This window comes from Nymphalis io, chromosome 26 (genome assembly GCF_905147045.1).
Source record: "Nymphalis io chromosome 26, ilAglIoxx1.1, whole genome shotgun sequence".
In the NCBI taxonomy this organism is placed as follows: domain Eukaryota; kingdom Metazoa; phylum Arthropoda; class Insecta; order Lepidoptera; family Nymphalidae; genus Nymphalis; species Nymphalis io.
Genome location: NC_065913.1, coordinates 1,768,542 through 1,785,533, shown reverse-complemented (window position 1 = coordinate 1,785,533; position 16,992 = coordinate 1,768,542). Strand labels below are relative to the sequence as shown.

At 33.3% G+C, this 16,992-nt stretch overlaps 1 non-coding gene across 1 annotated transcript; it reads left to right on the top strand.

The window, feature by feature from the left end:
• Window positions 1-266: 266 nt before the first annotated feature.
• On the top strand, window positions 267-339 carry Trnav-uac (transfer RNA valine (anticodon UAC)). The gene has a single exon. It is a non-coding gene; the product is annotated as a tRNA-Val (tRNA).
• The last annotated feature ends 16,653 nt before the right edge of the window (window positions 340-16,992 follow it).

The window sequence follows — 16,992 nt, the reverse complement described above, 5'->3', positions numbered from 1 at the left end:
CGCCGGTTCTTCTCAGGTTGAGGTGTTTATTTCCGAACCGGTGGTAAATTTTTGACCATCAATGAACAAGTGTAACGCTTCTATATTGAATTAAGATTTTCGCGTTGATTTCGTTTCCACGTTTGTAATCAGTTATGTACAGATTTCGATATTTGCTTGTTATGCAGACACAGTCGGATGCAAACGCAAGTTATAATATTGTATTTTATAATTAATTTGCGTGAATGATGATAGAGCTAATAACTATTTTCGCTACGTTGAATGTAGTTTCCGTAGTGTAGTGGTTATCACGTGTGCTTTACACGCACAAGGTCCCCGGTTCGATCCCGGGCGGAAACAAATAACAAGTATACAACAATTCTTTTATTTTTATTTAATGTAATGATTTTGCAAGTTATTAAATGATAGTTACATTATGTAAATCTTCTATATAAATAAAAATGTATATCTGAAACGACTGCATCGTTCGGAAGTTTTGCGCGTACATACCTATGCCAAATTAAATAATTCTTTTTTTATTGTGTTCATTATTGTGAGAAAAACATTTTCATCGATATTTTCCGCAGTGCATGCCAAATATCTATCTACAGATTTTTTTTAATACTTTGTGTTATATTAATGCAATTTGTTTTTCTCAAATTTTTATTACGTAGCTTTCTGTAAGAATTTTTAAAACCGATTAAGCAGTTATTGAGTTTATCCATTACAAATAAACATAAAATTAACCAAATATTTTCTCTTTATAATATTAGTATAGGTATAAATAATTTATTAAAGATGTCCGCATCATCTGACAGATGTCTCATTTAGATTTTAATCTGTTGCAATAACAATAAACTTTTTTTAAAAGCTTTATATTAATATATCTCATTAAAAACTCAGCCTGTAATCAAGTTAGCTCATACAAACAATGGCTACCCGCGAATTCTCGAATAAAAGGTCTAAAATACCCAACGGATGAATTCTGTTCATTGTTCAAAACTCATTAGTTGACTACAATGGAAGATAGTGTAAAGGTTCGCGTAGACATTAGATAACGTAGACTCGTTCATAATATAGTCTGCGTCTTAATACGGATTTGCATATCAATTAATAAATTAATTGATATACAAGTTTCACTCTTATTTAGATCTTCCTTAAAAAAGATCTTATCGAGCTTTTGTTTTCTTCACATTGATTGTAAATGAAATACAAAATCTTATTTTCTATAATATGAGCTATAATATTGATACTAACAGAATTATTTAAAATTTACAGCAGTTGTTTTATAAGATGTCAATTTTTTTTATATGAAAATTGATAATATTATGCTGTGTCAAGGTTAGCGACTAGTTTGACGCATGTCTGACAACAACTTAAGACTTGACGATTGGCTTGAAGCCAATTTAAAATCGGGCCGATTTTATTGGCACTGTTTTCAACGAAATTATAGCCGAGTGAGGGATATTTGTCACTGCGGGCGCAGTTATTATTTGTGTTTTAAAAAAATATCTGATAACAAACGGCCTATAAATTTTGCACTGGTGAGCAAGAGCCTTCTCTCTCTTATGGAGGTTTTCTACCACGATACTCAATTGCGGATTTAGAAGGACATCGTACGATACATGCAGATATCTTCGTGACGTTTTTCTTCATCAGCCGATGATATTTGAATAAAAATAGCAAATGAAATATAGTTTGCTTAGAATTGAACGGTTGTTCTTTTACGATTGTCTATCCATATCTTGATTTGATTATTTTATCAAAAACTCAATAACTCTTTCAATAGACCAAAACGAGGATCTTTTTTTTTTATAGAATAGGAAGGCGGACGAGCATATGGGCCACCTGATGGTAAGTGGTCACCAACGCTCTTAGACATTGGCATTGTAAGAAATGTCAACCATCGCTTACATATCCAATGCGCCACCAACCTTGGGAACTAAGATTTTATGTCCCTTGTGCCTGTAATTACACTGGCTCACTCACCCTTCAAACCGGAACACAACAATATCAAGTATTGGTTATTGGTTCGAACCATGACTGGCATGACATGGCATTTTAAGGTAACCACGAGGTCTGTCAACGATTTCAAGAAATACATCTAATGACAATTCAATAATTGAAGATTAGCTAGAAAACTTGATTTCGATTTACTTATGTTGACTGTTCTATTAACGGATTCCTACTGAAGTTTGCACTAACGTTAGAACTTTCAAGAGTTCCACCGGAATGATTGACAACTCATCACTAGAACTATTCTGTAAGAACAGACTCGTATCTCATCACAAAACATGATCATTAAATTCCAAAAAGTGATATGTGAGATTGAATAATCATTATGACATTTGAAGGATATACGCATCAAAATTGCATATCATCGTAAGTAGCCTTGCCTTTCACAAGTGAGGTAAGAACTTATTGAATTGCCAATTAGCTAATGGCTATTAGACAGGCAATGCTCTTTGGATTGCTTCTGTCTAGTTTGAAGGATGAATAAACAAGCACGGGGAACAGTGAGAGTCTACATACTAGAATACAAACATATTACTTAATACATATAAATATGTCCGTTGCTGGGCTAAAGGTCTACTCTCCCTTATTGAGTAGAAGGTTAGGATTTGCTTAATTTGTGATTATAATTCATCTCGTGCTGTACGGTGAAGCAAAACATCGTGAGGAAACCGGCAGGTGTCTAATTTTACTGAAATTCTGCCACATGTGTATTCCACCAACCCGCACTAGAGCGTGGTGCAATAAATTCCAAAAACCTTCTGCCTAAAAAAAAGGAGAGGAGGCCTAAGCCCAGCAGTGGGACATTCACAGGCTGTAACGGAAGTAAGTATTGAGTTTCTGCCAGCTCATATCATAAATCCTGAACCGGTGGTAGCTTTGCTTTTAGTATAATCTTTTAGTGACGATTCCAAAATACTTGCCCTACCTTACTTAAAATAAAGTATATATTTATTTTAGCAAAGCGACAAATTATGAGAAAATCTTAAATCCCATGTTTGATGCGAAGCGCTTATCTTTTCCGTCTACCTTCTTACTAAAATATTTTCAATCTTTCTAAGGTCTCAGAAAGACCTTATAAGAGATAAGGCATCCTTTATATATTTTATCTACAACTATATAATATGTTTTATGGATATATTATATCGTACATATAAATTACCACCAATTACATATACCAACCCGCATTGGAGCAGCGTGGTGGAATAAGCTCCAAACCTTCTCCTTGAAAAGAGGAGAGGAGGCCTTTAGCCCAGCAGTGGGACATTCACAGGCTGTTACGGTTACGGTACATATAAATAAAAAAGGTAGAAGTTATATAACATCACATGGATCATACACAAAGGATATATAATATGTATATGCTATATAATAATTATATGTATATTTGTATGTATGTATATGTGTATGAATGTATGTATTATTATATGTGGTTAGTGGGATGTAGATATGTGTAGTTTATTAAATATTTAGTATCACCTTTTTATATGTAAATGCACTTACCTGTTCTCTTACAAAATTCTTTCACCAAAGGTTGTCTGTTAGAGATCGCTATAAGCGATAAGACCGCCTTTGCGCACCATTTTTTTTTTTTTTCTTTTTCTTTGATTGTTTCCTAATTCTCTCATTTTATGTATATGTTGTGCAAAAAGTGTTAAATAAATAAATAAATAAAGGATATTGACCGGTATAGTGGAATAAACAACGACAATGAATTAAAAAAAAAAACGATTTTATGAATGACATTTTAGTTTTTAAATTAGGAAGGTAGGTAATAAAACCACTTTGTGATGAGGACCGCAGACGATTAAATAGACCATCTGAGAGTCTATGACTATCACGGTCCCATGCGCCATCAAATTAATCCTATCATGAAATCTAAAATATTATGACCCCATACTTATTACTATATTTTCTCGACTGCATATGAGTCAGTAACTATGGGACAATGTATATAGTTTTACAATAAAATCCCAGAAAGAGATAAAAATATTGAGTCCAAATTAAGCAATTATTTTATTTAAAAAATTTATTGACCACCATAATATGCAGTTGGGATAAGAGAAATCCTTACCAACAGAAATCCGTAAAGGCGGTAATTAGTATATTGTATCAACGACAATACAAATACATTATGTACACAAAAATATACATATATACACATATATAGTTCATAATAATAATATAATGTCCTCCAGACCGATTTCGGCCACGTCGGTCAATCTCAAGAGAGATTATCCAACTACGCAGGAGATATTATAGTGCACAAATGTGTGCGCAAACACAGGTGCACTCTCTATTCCGTAACTCTCATAATACGATGAGACGGAGTTCAGGCACAGGACCAACGGCTTTACGTGCTTTCCAAGGCACGGGTGTGTACACACTTCCAACTTCCAGACTCCGGGCTGTTACTGAGAATTTTCTGACCGGAAAACCCAATAACTTTTTATTGGCCAAACCAGGGAATTGAACCCAGGACCTCCGGGTCAGAGGCCTTGCATCAAGCCGCTAGACCAACGAGGCAGTCAAAATGCTTCATATATACAATTAATGACTGATGATGATAGCACACCTCGTGAATGAAATTATAGCCGGTGGTAGTTTTATATTATTGGTAGTAAGTAATATTGGGTGAGAAGTATTGTTGTTGGACATGTTGATTAACTTATCTGACTTTATCCAGGGATTCAGAAATTGGAGATTAGCCTAATAGTAAGTACTAAATTAACAATTGTCACATTGACAGTTGAATATTTTGACAAAACTCAGGTACGGTCTTGCGTTGAATATTGCTCACCTTTGGGATGGCTCCGCTAAGTACCTGCTGGAGGCCTTGGATCGGTTGCAGCGACGTGCGGTTCCCATTATTGGTGACGTAAAGTTCACTTACACCCTCTAGTCCTTACAATTGCGTCGAGAGATAGCAGCACTGAGCACTTTCTATCGACTGTATTACGGAGATTGCTCTGAGGAATTATTCTCTCTTATTCCTGCTTTCACAAGTCTACACGTGCTGGCTCTCGATGTCATCGCCTAACTGTGACATCAATTCACACAAAAGAAATTTGGAAACTCCTTTCTTTGTCGCACTTCCAAAAATGGAATTCTTTACCAGCTCATGTGTTCCCTTCCTCTTATGACGCGGGTTCCTTCAAACGAGGCGTGAAGAGGCATCTTGCAGGCCGACAAGGCGGGGGCGGCTAGTGCAAAACATTCTTGTCGACTGTACTAGCCATCGTCGCGTTTGGACTCTACTACCACTTACCATCAGGTGGAGACATTTGCCTTCCCGGCAAATATTAAAAAAAAAAACAAATAAATTTTTGCAACATGGTAATAACTTTTTGACAATCATACGCAAAATACATCGATAACAATTTCTCATTCAAAACTTTAGTAAATAAAACTTAAATTGAAAACTTACTGAATAGTTCCTGTATATCGAGAGGATTTACGAGTCAATTTCTTGGAAAATAGTTTGAGATGTTTTAAGTGATTTGAACTAACGATCTTGTAAGATTTTTTACGCTTAATTAAGTGGATTTTGAGCAATAATGAGGATATTTCTGAAAGATTTCATGATACGTTTTACCAGACAGATGGGACTCTTCAATGCTGCGAAATTGGATTTGAGTACGTACATTATTAACAACTAATTGTCTATTTGTACCCTAAAAGTTGAAATGACTAGTAAAAGAACAGTAACAGTATCAGCCTGTGAATGTCCCACTGCTGGACTAAGGCCCCCCTCTTCCTTTTTGTGGAGAAGGTATGGAGCTTATTCCACCACGCTGCTCCAATGCGGGTTGGTGGAACACACATGTGGCAGAATTTCAGTGAAATTGGACACATGCAGGTTTCCTCACGATGTTTTCCTTCACCGTATTGCACAAGATGAATTATAATCACAAATTAAGCATATGAAAATTCAGTGGTGCTTGCGCGGGTTTGAACCCACGATAATCGGTTAAGATAGATGCGTTCTTACCATCTCGGCCATCTCGGATGTCTAAAAATATATAATGAACCTACGTTCAAAATTTCAGCTTTCTAAACATTTGCTTTGGCTTTTTTTATGGAATAGGTAGGCGGACGAGCATATGGGCCACCTGATGGTAAGTGTTCACTAACGCCCATAGACATTGGCATTGTAAGAAATGTTAACCATCGCTTACATCGCCAATGCGCCACCAACCTCGGGAACTAAGATGTTATGTCCTTTGTGTCAGTAATTACACTGGCTCATTCACCCTTCACACCGGAATACAACAATAGTAGAATATCTAATGAGCATCAGTAAATGTCCGTGCTGTGCGTTAATAGTCAGTCGGGTCGGAACAGACAATTTTATAAGTATAAGTAAGATTTTAAAACGATAACAGCGCGTCTGTTAACATTATAAGTATGAAAAATATTATAAGAACAGTATATGCTCGATCTTGATGAGAAAATAAATGTAAAGTACCAGCCTGTGCATGTCCCACAGCTGGGCTAAGGCCTACTCTCCCTATTTTTGAGAAGGTTTGGAGCTTATTCCACTACAATGTGGGTTGGTGAAAAATAAACGTATTGTTATTAGTATTTGAACAAAAACAAAAATAGTTCAATACCTAGTTATGCAACAAGTACCAGGAGTTTTTTTTTTAAATACAATTTGGCTCGTCTGATACTTGACTACCTTTTTCTTCTATGATTGTCAACAGATTTTATTTGTTATGATTTTACTTGGTAAGTAATAGCTTATTTAATTGTTATCAATAAAGAAAATGATTAATGAATTGAAATAAAATGTTAAAGACACGCAAATTTGAATGAGTTTTTCTTAATTTTTAAAAAAATAATTATTGTCGATATTCAACCACAGAGCGAACTATATATAGAAATATATAAATAACCAAATTCGTTTGTAATTCTAAGTTAAATTTAAAATCAAATAACCTGAAGTTAAGTAATATTAACATTTCGAATTTTAATTACGTGAAATTCAAACAATGGCCCGGCCATCAAAATCTATAAAGTTCGTGATTAATACGTGATGAAATTATTATTAGCTTTAAATCTTTAGGTGCAATTAAATGTTCTGTTATTTTTTTAAATATGTAAGGCAGACTGGCAATATTGACATCGGATTATAAATTATCACCACCGCCCATAGACATTTGCACTTAGCACAGTAATATCAAAATAGAATGAATGAACGATCTCTCCCAGATAAGGTTTGTTGAGGAGTCCGGGGATTGAATAAATATTTGTTGTTATTGGTATATGTTAAAATCATTACTAATATTATAAATGTGAAAGTAAGTTCGTCTATCTGTTACGCGTTCACGGCTAAATGAACTGGTTTTGATGAAATTTGGTATGAAGCTAATTTTACCCTCGAAGAAGGTGTATAGCGTCCCCCTAAAAACGAGCGAAGCCGTGGGAAACAATTAGTTATTAATGTCGAGCACGGCTTGTGTTTATGTGGTCGTGTGACAAGTTTCAGAACTAACCAGATAATACTCCTTTTCATTATGTGATGGAACTGCAATCCGAAATAACCGTAGAGAGTTCAGCCACAGAATTGACAGTTACTGGTGGTAGGGCTTTGTGCAAGCTCGTCTGGGTAGGTACCACCCACTCATCAGATATTCTACCGCAAAACAGCAATACTTGATATTGTTGTGTTCCGGTTTGAAGGGTGAGTGAGCCAGTGTAATTACGGGCACAAGGGACATAAAATCTTAGTTCCCAAGGTTGGTGGCGCATTGGCTATAAGCGATGGTTGACATTTCTTACAATGCCAATGTCTAAGGGCGTTTGGTGACCACTTACCATCAGGTGGCCCATATGCTCGTCCACTTTCCTATTCTATAAAAAAAAAATACACGCGCTTTCATAGCATGTGTGTATTTACATTACACTGTCAATAACTTTACGACAGGTTTTTTTTTATTTTATTATAACCCAAGATATCGAGATCTGCAGCCTTAAGTCAACCACTATATTTATCTATAGTCGATATAAAATATCTATTCAGATCTCAAAACACAAACTAAACACGCAAAGATTGAAATTTGAAAATATTAATCGTGTCTATAAATATCAAATCATATTATATTCAATAACATATTGTCATATATTTTAAAACAACTCGTATTAAAAAACGTTTGTTAAAATAACAAATTTCATTTCAGCGAAAATCATTACTCTGATCGATTTAAAAAAAAAATTACATCCATAATTTTTGTTTGTAAAATCGTTCGTTTCGAAACGAATTTTTCGTGCGTTCATATTTTTACGGCCAATCAAATATTGATACCGTAAAGTTTATCGGAGCGTTTTAATATGTTTATAACGAATTGTGTCGTCAACCTTGTTGGCTTATATGATTATTATAAAAATTGAAAAATATTTTATTCGTAGGCCGAGTACTTTTGGACGAGCGATTAAAGACACGATATATAACTTTTATGTTTGATATATTCCGCTAACATCACCTCAGTAAGTGGTCACATAGACATGAGTACTGAGCAGAAAGAAATATTACAACAACCCTGAAATGTTGGTGGTGCATTGACGAATGCATCGTCTCGTTCGTAGCGTAGGATACTGCAGTGTTGTTTGGCGATCTCACTATTCTGCCCACTGTCACAGACTTAAGCGCATTTTAACAAAACACATCTCTATCAGGCATATTCTGATTCTATTTCTTATCAAGCAAGAGTTCACAAATATTTTATATCCTATAAAAGTAGACTAAAATACTTTAAAATTATTAATTTAAAACAAAAATGAAACATATTATTCCTTGCGTTTCTATACAAACTATTTCGAAATAAAAGAGACTGCCCAAACTTACTTTCTAAGATAAAGTTCAGAGTGCCCTATAGATACCTCGAAAACCTATTACGCTCTTCGTACCACCTCTCTGCAGAACTGTTTTTGCACAAAATTCACCGATACCACGTTAATGAAAACTATACAATGGGCTTAGTGGGTTGATAGATATTAGTACGGACTCACCTAATACTTTCCGTAAAGTTATAAAAGATTGTTACGATAATATTTCGCCACGCGGAGAACAAGAAGGATTATTCAAAACCAACCGCCAGTCAGAGGCACTCGAAGAAGAAGACAATAATGTTTAAATGTCAATGTAAGCTTGTAGTATTCTGTAATGTAGCATCTAAGACATTTTTGTTATTTCCATTCTCTGTTTTGTTTTTTTAATTTTATACTTATATGTTTTTTTATATACCGCAATAACCTATATTTGTCAAATTTTTTTTCTCTTTCTATTATTGTTACTTTTTAGTTAAGCACTTCAGTACTTTTATGAAATTATAATCGGCGCAAGAACACTGTGTATGCAGTGTTTGCTTTCAAATGGGTATACATAAAATGTTTCTAGTTTTATATAATTTATTAAGGTATCATTTATGTAACATTTAAATAAATAAATAAAGTTTTGCTGTTTGGCAGTAGAACAGATATATATATAGAGCTATATATATGATATTGTAATGTTGTAGTCTATATATATATAAATAAAAATCATGAACTAATGTTGTAATATATATATATATATATATATATATATATATATATATATATATATATATTATATATATATATATAATATAATATATATGTATATATATATATATATATATTTTACAACATTAGTTCATGATTTTTATTTAGCGCAATCAAAAGTTACATCGAAATCAATCCAGTGATATATTATAATATACATAAAATAAAAATTTATTCTTATAAACATTGCTTAGCCTGATTAAACAATGCTGTGTGTTCTTCTTTCTAATGTCAAATCAATAATGACAGAAAGAGAGAAATCAGTGTTGAACGACACAGCTATCATCGTTTTTGTAAGATAGTGTTTAAAACGTCCAAAACTACAGAGTATACGAACCAATATTTACTGGAGGAATTAGTTTTCGGAAATGTTTGCGATTTCTGACAGTTAATAAATGACTTCAAACTGTCTGTTCGTTTAACTCGTTCAACTGAAATTTAGTTGAAAACATAATATACATAATTTAAATATTATTTAAAAGCGGAAACAAGTTTATGTATTGTTCGAGTTTTGAATGGAGACTTTTCTTTATAACATTTCCTTTGTTTCAACTGTCATTTATAAACATATATTATGTTTATATATTTGTCTATCTCTACATTAATACTAGCTGACCCGGTAAACGTTGTTCTGCCATATAAATCATATCTATTGAATATTTTGGTTTTTAAATAAAAAGTAACGAATTTATTGTAAGTGTGTGGGGATGGGATCTATGACAGAAAAAGGAAAGGAGCGCTGTAGAAGTTGGCCGCCAATATAAACATAGAAACACTAACCATTCATTTTCTTAATTGAATGTATTTCATTAATGTAATGGACATATTCGTTGTTTGATTAAAAGTTAAATGTAAATTGAAAAAAGTGATATATTTTTATCCTAAAATAGTTTATTAATTTCGAAGAGTAATTGAGTGTACGATATTTTTGTCAGTCCGTCTTTAGTCAACACAAATTAGCTCCATGGTTTGCCCACCCGAGAACATGCCACGTATACTTGTCCGTGTGATAAACATGGTGTGTCCAAATCTAAGCCACAAACGGACATCGTTTGGCCTTGCGACCATTGTTTTCTTAGGTTATGTCTACGGATGTTGTATGTACTCATCGTACAATCGTCACACATTATGAGACAGAGCTTTTGAAAAAGGTGGTCCGTTATTTGTTTTCTTTTTAATATTGGTAAATGGTCACCCCCACCCATATACATTGACACTATAAAAAATATTAACCATTCCTTACATCGCGAATACGCCACCAACCTTGGGAGTTAAATTGTCATTTGTGCCTGTAGTTACACTGGCTCCATCGCCCTTTAAGCCGGAACACAACAATAGTAAATATTGCTGTTTGGCGGTAGTACATACATATGGAACATAATCTTTGCGCTGGCTATTTCATCATTGCATCATTGGTCATCACCATAATTTTTCTTCTTTCGCGATAATTTTAATTTTGCCGTGACTCCTAAGATATTAATTTAAATTAATCTTTTTATAATTCCAGTGAGGAAACCGCGTCTTTTTATTGCTTTTCAATCGATTCATTTATTAGCAACCACCAGTTTCTATTAAAATAGACAGATTGAATTACTGCTAAATATTTTTTGAAATATAGTTTTATATTTTACACAACTCGAGATGATTTATTTTACACAAACTGTATAAACAAACATAGTCTGTTCACAGGTGGCACTGGAAGAGAATTCAAAGGAATTAAGTTTTACTTATTGCATAAAATAATTAAATTTGATTCAGAATAATAATATTAATTCTAAAAGAATTTATTTTGAATATTGTCAAAGTAATTTAAACCCTTTAAAAATAAATTAAATATCAAAAATGTCTTTAAAAGTTTCAAACAATCAAAACGGAGTATACTATAAATTAAATGCTGTTGTAATTGCTTGATAAATAATGGTCATTGATTTTGTTTTTTTTTTTCTTTCGATACTTTTTTTGACGCTGAATATATGATTATCCTATCATTTCTCTGATTATACTGACAATAGTAAACACTCGAATCGTATACTGAATGTATATATGTATGTATACTTGAATTAATTTACATGATTTATTAACAGCAATACTTGATATTGTTGTGTTCCGGTTTGAAGGGTGAGTGAGCCAGTGTAATTACAGGCACAAGGGACATAAAATCTTAGTTCCCAAGGTTGGTGGCGCATTGGCTATAAGCGATGGTTGACATTTCTTACAATGCCAATGTCTAAGGGCGTTTGGTGACCACTTACCATCAGGTGGCCCATATGCTCGTCCACCTTCCTACTCTATAAAAAAAAAAAAAAAAAACTTATTTTTCAAGGTTGCATTGTTTACACTTATTACAATTTCAGTTTCTTGACTTTCCTCCATAAAATGGCGATGAAGACACGATGTAAGTCTCGTGCAAATTAAAATAATAAAAAAAAAAAAAATTACGGTTGGGGTGGAAGAGACCCGGGGAGGAACGAAGTCCTTTGCGATATTTTTTCGTGTGCGAATGGACTTCAGGAACAGCCTTGCTACTGGATACGTGCCGATGAGCAAACCGTTCAATGGTGACATGCTCACACGCACGTTTTCGTTATTTTGTTGGATTTGTTCGTCTGTTCTTTTTGCTCTACTATTTCTTATGTTTGTTGCTTTATTCGTTCGACGGCCCATATCTTGCGTCTTGCTGGCATTATTCACTATAACAAACACACCCAAATAGTACTTACTGATGAAAAACGGTAATAACGATAATGTATTTGGTCTCTTAGTAATTGTTCACGCATCATGCCCAGATAACAAAAACGAAAAATATTTATCAATAAAGTTAACATTTTATTAATTTATTAAGTTATTATTACATTTATAAAGTTATCATTTTATTATAGTTATTGCCAGCACAAAAAATTAATATTATTATAATTAATTACGTATGGCAACATTGTACATTTTTTCTGTCATTCTTCTCTCGCATCTCATCCGTTTTTTTTAAATTGTAACCTGTATGTTGTACAAAAATAAAAATTTATACTAAATTACAAATAAAGAGTTTCACTAAAGAAATTCCATTTCTTGAGCGTAAACAGTATTACAATCATAAAACACGTATATAATATTTCTTATAAATTAAAAAACGATCGTACAAAATTTTTCACGCACTGCGCTGTGATACATAACAAATGCAGAATTAATGTCAAAATGACGCGACGCTTCTCGTGAATGACTTGCGCATGGTTGGATGAAATAGAAAAAAAAATCTGGATAGGACACCCTTATCACCTAGCGATACGAAATATACTGTACGATCTATCTCATACCTCCCAAATATACAACAAATATAATAAATAACAAAAAAAAAAAACTGCAAAAAATCAAGTTATAGATAATTAAATACAATTGAATTATTGCTTATCCTACTTGGAAATCAACGAATACTAACTCCGAAATATCATTTATCCTTTATAGAGTATATATTTATAATTATGAATCAAGTTTTCTTAACATGTGATTAATTAAATTAATTGGAAATACTTAAGTATTACGAAAAGTTTTTCTTGCTGTTAATATAGGTAAATAAAATATATTGTTATCTCAGTACGTTTCTAAGTTTTATTATTCGAAGCTATATTCTTAAGGCAACATAAGCCTCGGTATAGCGTTGGATGTTAATTTGCTGCGAATTTATTGGCGTTCAATTGTGAATATATTAGGGGAGGAAAAGTGTTCTGATTTATATCCGAACTGCGTAATGTAGTCGAAGAGCTAATTGGTAATTTGATATTTATTTATTGATGTGTAAACATCTTAGCGCTCGGTACAGGGTAATTAACTGAGACTTCGGGCGTCAGATGTATAAGCGTATGATTTCGAGCGTCAGATGACGTCAGCGGAAGATTTGTTACTTATACACAAATTTTTCAACACAATTTCGAATACCTTGGCTCTGACGCTATTTTTTTTCAATAAGTTTAAATATAATGATAATAATGTCCTCCAGACCGATTTCGGCCACGGCGGCCAAACTCAAGAGAGATTTCTCTAGTTGTATACCCTTTGCCCTAGCTCTCATAATCCGATGGGGCGGCAATCCGACACGACCGGAAAGAGTTCAGGCGCAGCGGCTTTACGTGCTTTCCGAGGCACGGGAGTGAACACAATCACACACTTTAAATATATATGTTATAAAGTAATTAAAGTAAAATTAGTTTAACTAAAAACTAATGTAATAAATGATATTCTATTGTGTGCGTGCGTTCTTGCATATGTGTGTATGTGTTTTTTATTGAATACATATTATAATACCGTATATATATATATTTTACTTACTCGATAAATTGACACGTTTATTCAGTCAACTCAAGTTAATTACTGGTGGTATTTATAAGCAGTACTTGGAATTGTTATGTTCCGGTTTGAAAGGTGAGTGAGCCAGTGTAATTCCAGGCACAAGGGACATAAGATCTTAGTTCCCAGGGTTGGTGGCGCATTGGTGATGTAAGCGATGCTTAACATTTCTTACAATGCCAAAGTCTATGAGCGTTGGTGACCACTTACCATCAGGTGGCCCATATGCTCGTCCGCCTTTATATTCTATAAAAAAAACAGTATAATTTTTTGCATTCGTCAAACTTAATTAACTCCTCGACTATATTACACGGGTACTATCCAGTTAGTACCGGTTTTATCCAGATGCTTCTTTACAACAAAATGGCGGCGTAATTTAGATTGTTGCGACCGAAGCGACCGCAACTCGATTTCGGTTTTCCGAGTGCTTCACTTTTGCTAAGTTAATGACTTCGATAAAAACTAGGTATTTTTACAAGAAGGTATATAATAAGGTTATTTGTTAAGTATATTAGACAAACTTGAACATACCTTTGCATAAAATATTATTATAGCATCGCTTTTGAATAGCGCACCGTAGATAATTCTACCATCCGTAAAACGAATCACTTATAGAATATAATAATCCCACATTACCTTAGATTTTTAAATGAACATACGTCGAATTCTAACGAAAATACAAACACAAACATCCCCCCCCCTAAACACACGTACGTTGTTTCAAGTTCAAATGGTCCGTAAAGATGGATGGTACTGGTGATAGGATTTTGTCGGCCTTGGTATAACCCACTTAACAAGTATTTTCAAAGGGTTGTCGGTGAGCCAGTGTGAATGGATTTGAAGGTGACCACTTTCCATCATCTCAAAAATATGGCAAAATTTCCCGCCTCCGTATAATATTAAAAAAATATATATACAAAATGCTGCAATTTTATATTTTAAACCTTTTTTAATCAAGACTCATACAGCGATTGGGCAAACATTTTTTTTTAAATCTCAAATTGATTCTACTTTGATTGATGTAGGTAACCGTGCATTTTTTTTTTAATTTATCAACACGCCTCCGCGTTTTGTTTGCTTTTAATTTCGTTGAAATTTATGTTGTGAAATATTCTTTGCTTTAAATGTAGGTACATTTTTATTGAGTACATTTTTTTATTTTTAAAATCAAGTGAATTGTTTCTGTTATATTATGTAATTAATTAGGATAATTTAATATATATATATATATATATATACATATATTTTTGTAAAATATAGAAGTAAAAATTAAATTGAGCAGCTTGTTAATTAAATTTCCATTTTATATTTAAATTCGAAGTCGAAGGTTGATCATGCGGTATGGTTTTTATGTTAAACATAGGTACGTACGGGCAAACGGGCCACCTGATGGTAAGTGGTCACCACTACGCGTATACATTGACGATATAAAAAAATATTAACCAATTCTTATATCGCCACTACGATGTTATGTCCTTTGTGCCTGTAGTTACACTGACTCACTCACCATTCAAACCGGAACGCGCAATAATACTAAATATAAAAATATACAAAAAGTATGTTTAAATAATCTATACTTGTAAAAAAGCATGATACTCAATAGTTTTTTTTTTCGAGCTACTTAGAACAAGGTATTAAATATGGGTAAGATATGTTTTTAAGTCTGAACGTAATTTATTAGCATGCTATGAAGAAGCAGACTACCGAGTGACAAGTGAATATGCTTTTTAAGAGCAAGACTTTAAAAGGCTTTTAAATTCAAGACATTGTGCAATAATCAATGATAGATGACTTTCCATTTTGTGATTATTTATACCGTAAATGTCACGTGAGATTCTTAAGTATGACATCATTATTTGTTTGCTTGATAGTGATGGCTTTTAAAATCAAATTAATTCAATAAAAACTAACTGATGAGTTTAATCACCTTATTCGAATATTACGGGTTCAATTCCAAAATTGCTTAGGCAAGTAATGTCGAATTTTTATATGTTCAATTTGAGTATGATTTTATTCATCTCGTAATCAACGGTGATGGAATACATCGTGAGGAATTCTGCATGAGACGGATAAAAATATGGCACGCCTGTGTCTATGGTGGCTAGTTCACCAAACCGCATCAGAGCAGTGTGGTGGAGTAACCTCGAAGCCTTTTCCTCAAACAGGTAGGAAGCCATATTATACTTGATTTCTATTTATAATACTTTTTTACAAATAAACAAATGTTACTTTTTTATGATATCAACACCAACAGGAGGTACACTACTAAACATAGCTGAGTCTATAAACATAACATAAATCGAGTTTCTTCTTAATTACAGGTGTTGCAAAATATACAAACATTAGTTATACACAAAATATACAAACAAGTTAACAAAAATAATAATTACTTCTCAAATAATGCAAATTGTACTTTATTTTCTGTTTTTACTGCACATTTTAGCGTACCCAGTGTAGCGGGTAACAGATAGTTATTACATACATTCTGTTGTTAATGAGAACAATGTAATGTCGACGACACTTGTGTCCGGTAAAACTCGAAACAGTTTATGTTCAAGCTCAAATTTGTATATTTAGTAACATTTTGAATGATTTATCACTGTGGAAAAATTGCCTTAAGTATATGTATGATATTTAGAAAATAGTTTTATTTTAAAAGTAGGCATCCGCTTATATGTACCGTAACCGTAACAGCCTGTGAATGTCCCACTACTGGGCTAAAGGCCTCCTCTCCCTTTTTAGAGCAGAAGGTTTGGAGCTTATTTTACAACGCTGCTCCAGTGCGGGTTGGTGGAATACACATGTGGCAGAACTTCAGTAAAATTAGACAAATGCAAGTTTCTTCACGATGTTTTCCTTCTCCGTAAAGCACGAGATGAATTATAATAACAAATTAAGCACATGAAAATTCAGTGGTCCTTGCCCGGGTTTGAACCCACGATCATCGGTTAAGATTCACGCGTTCTTACCACTGGACTTGTATGTACATGAAATGAAATAATAAAATAAATAGTAACAAATAAAATATATTATTCTAAAGAGTACGTAAGCTTGTATGGGCGGGAATAGCTTACTACAGTG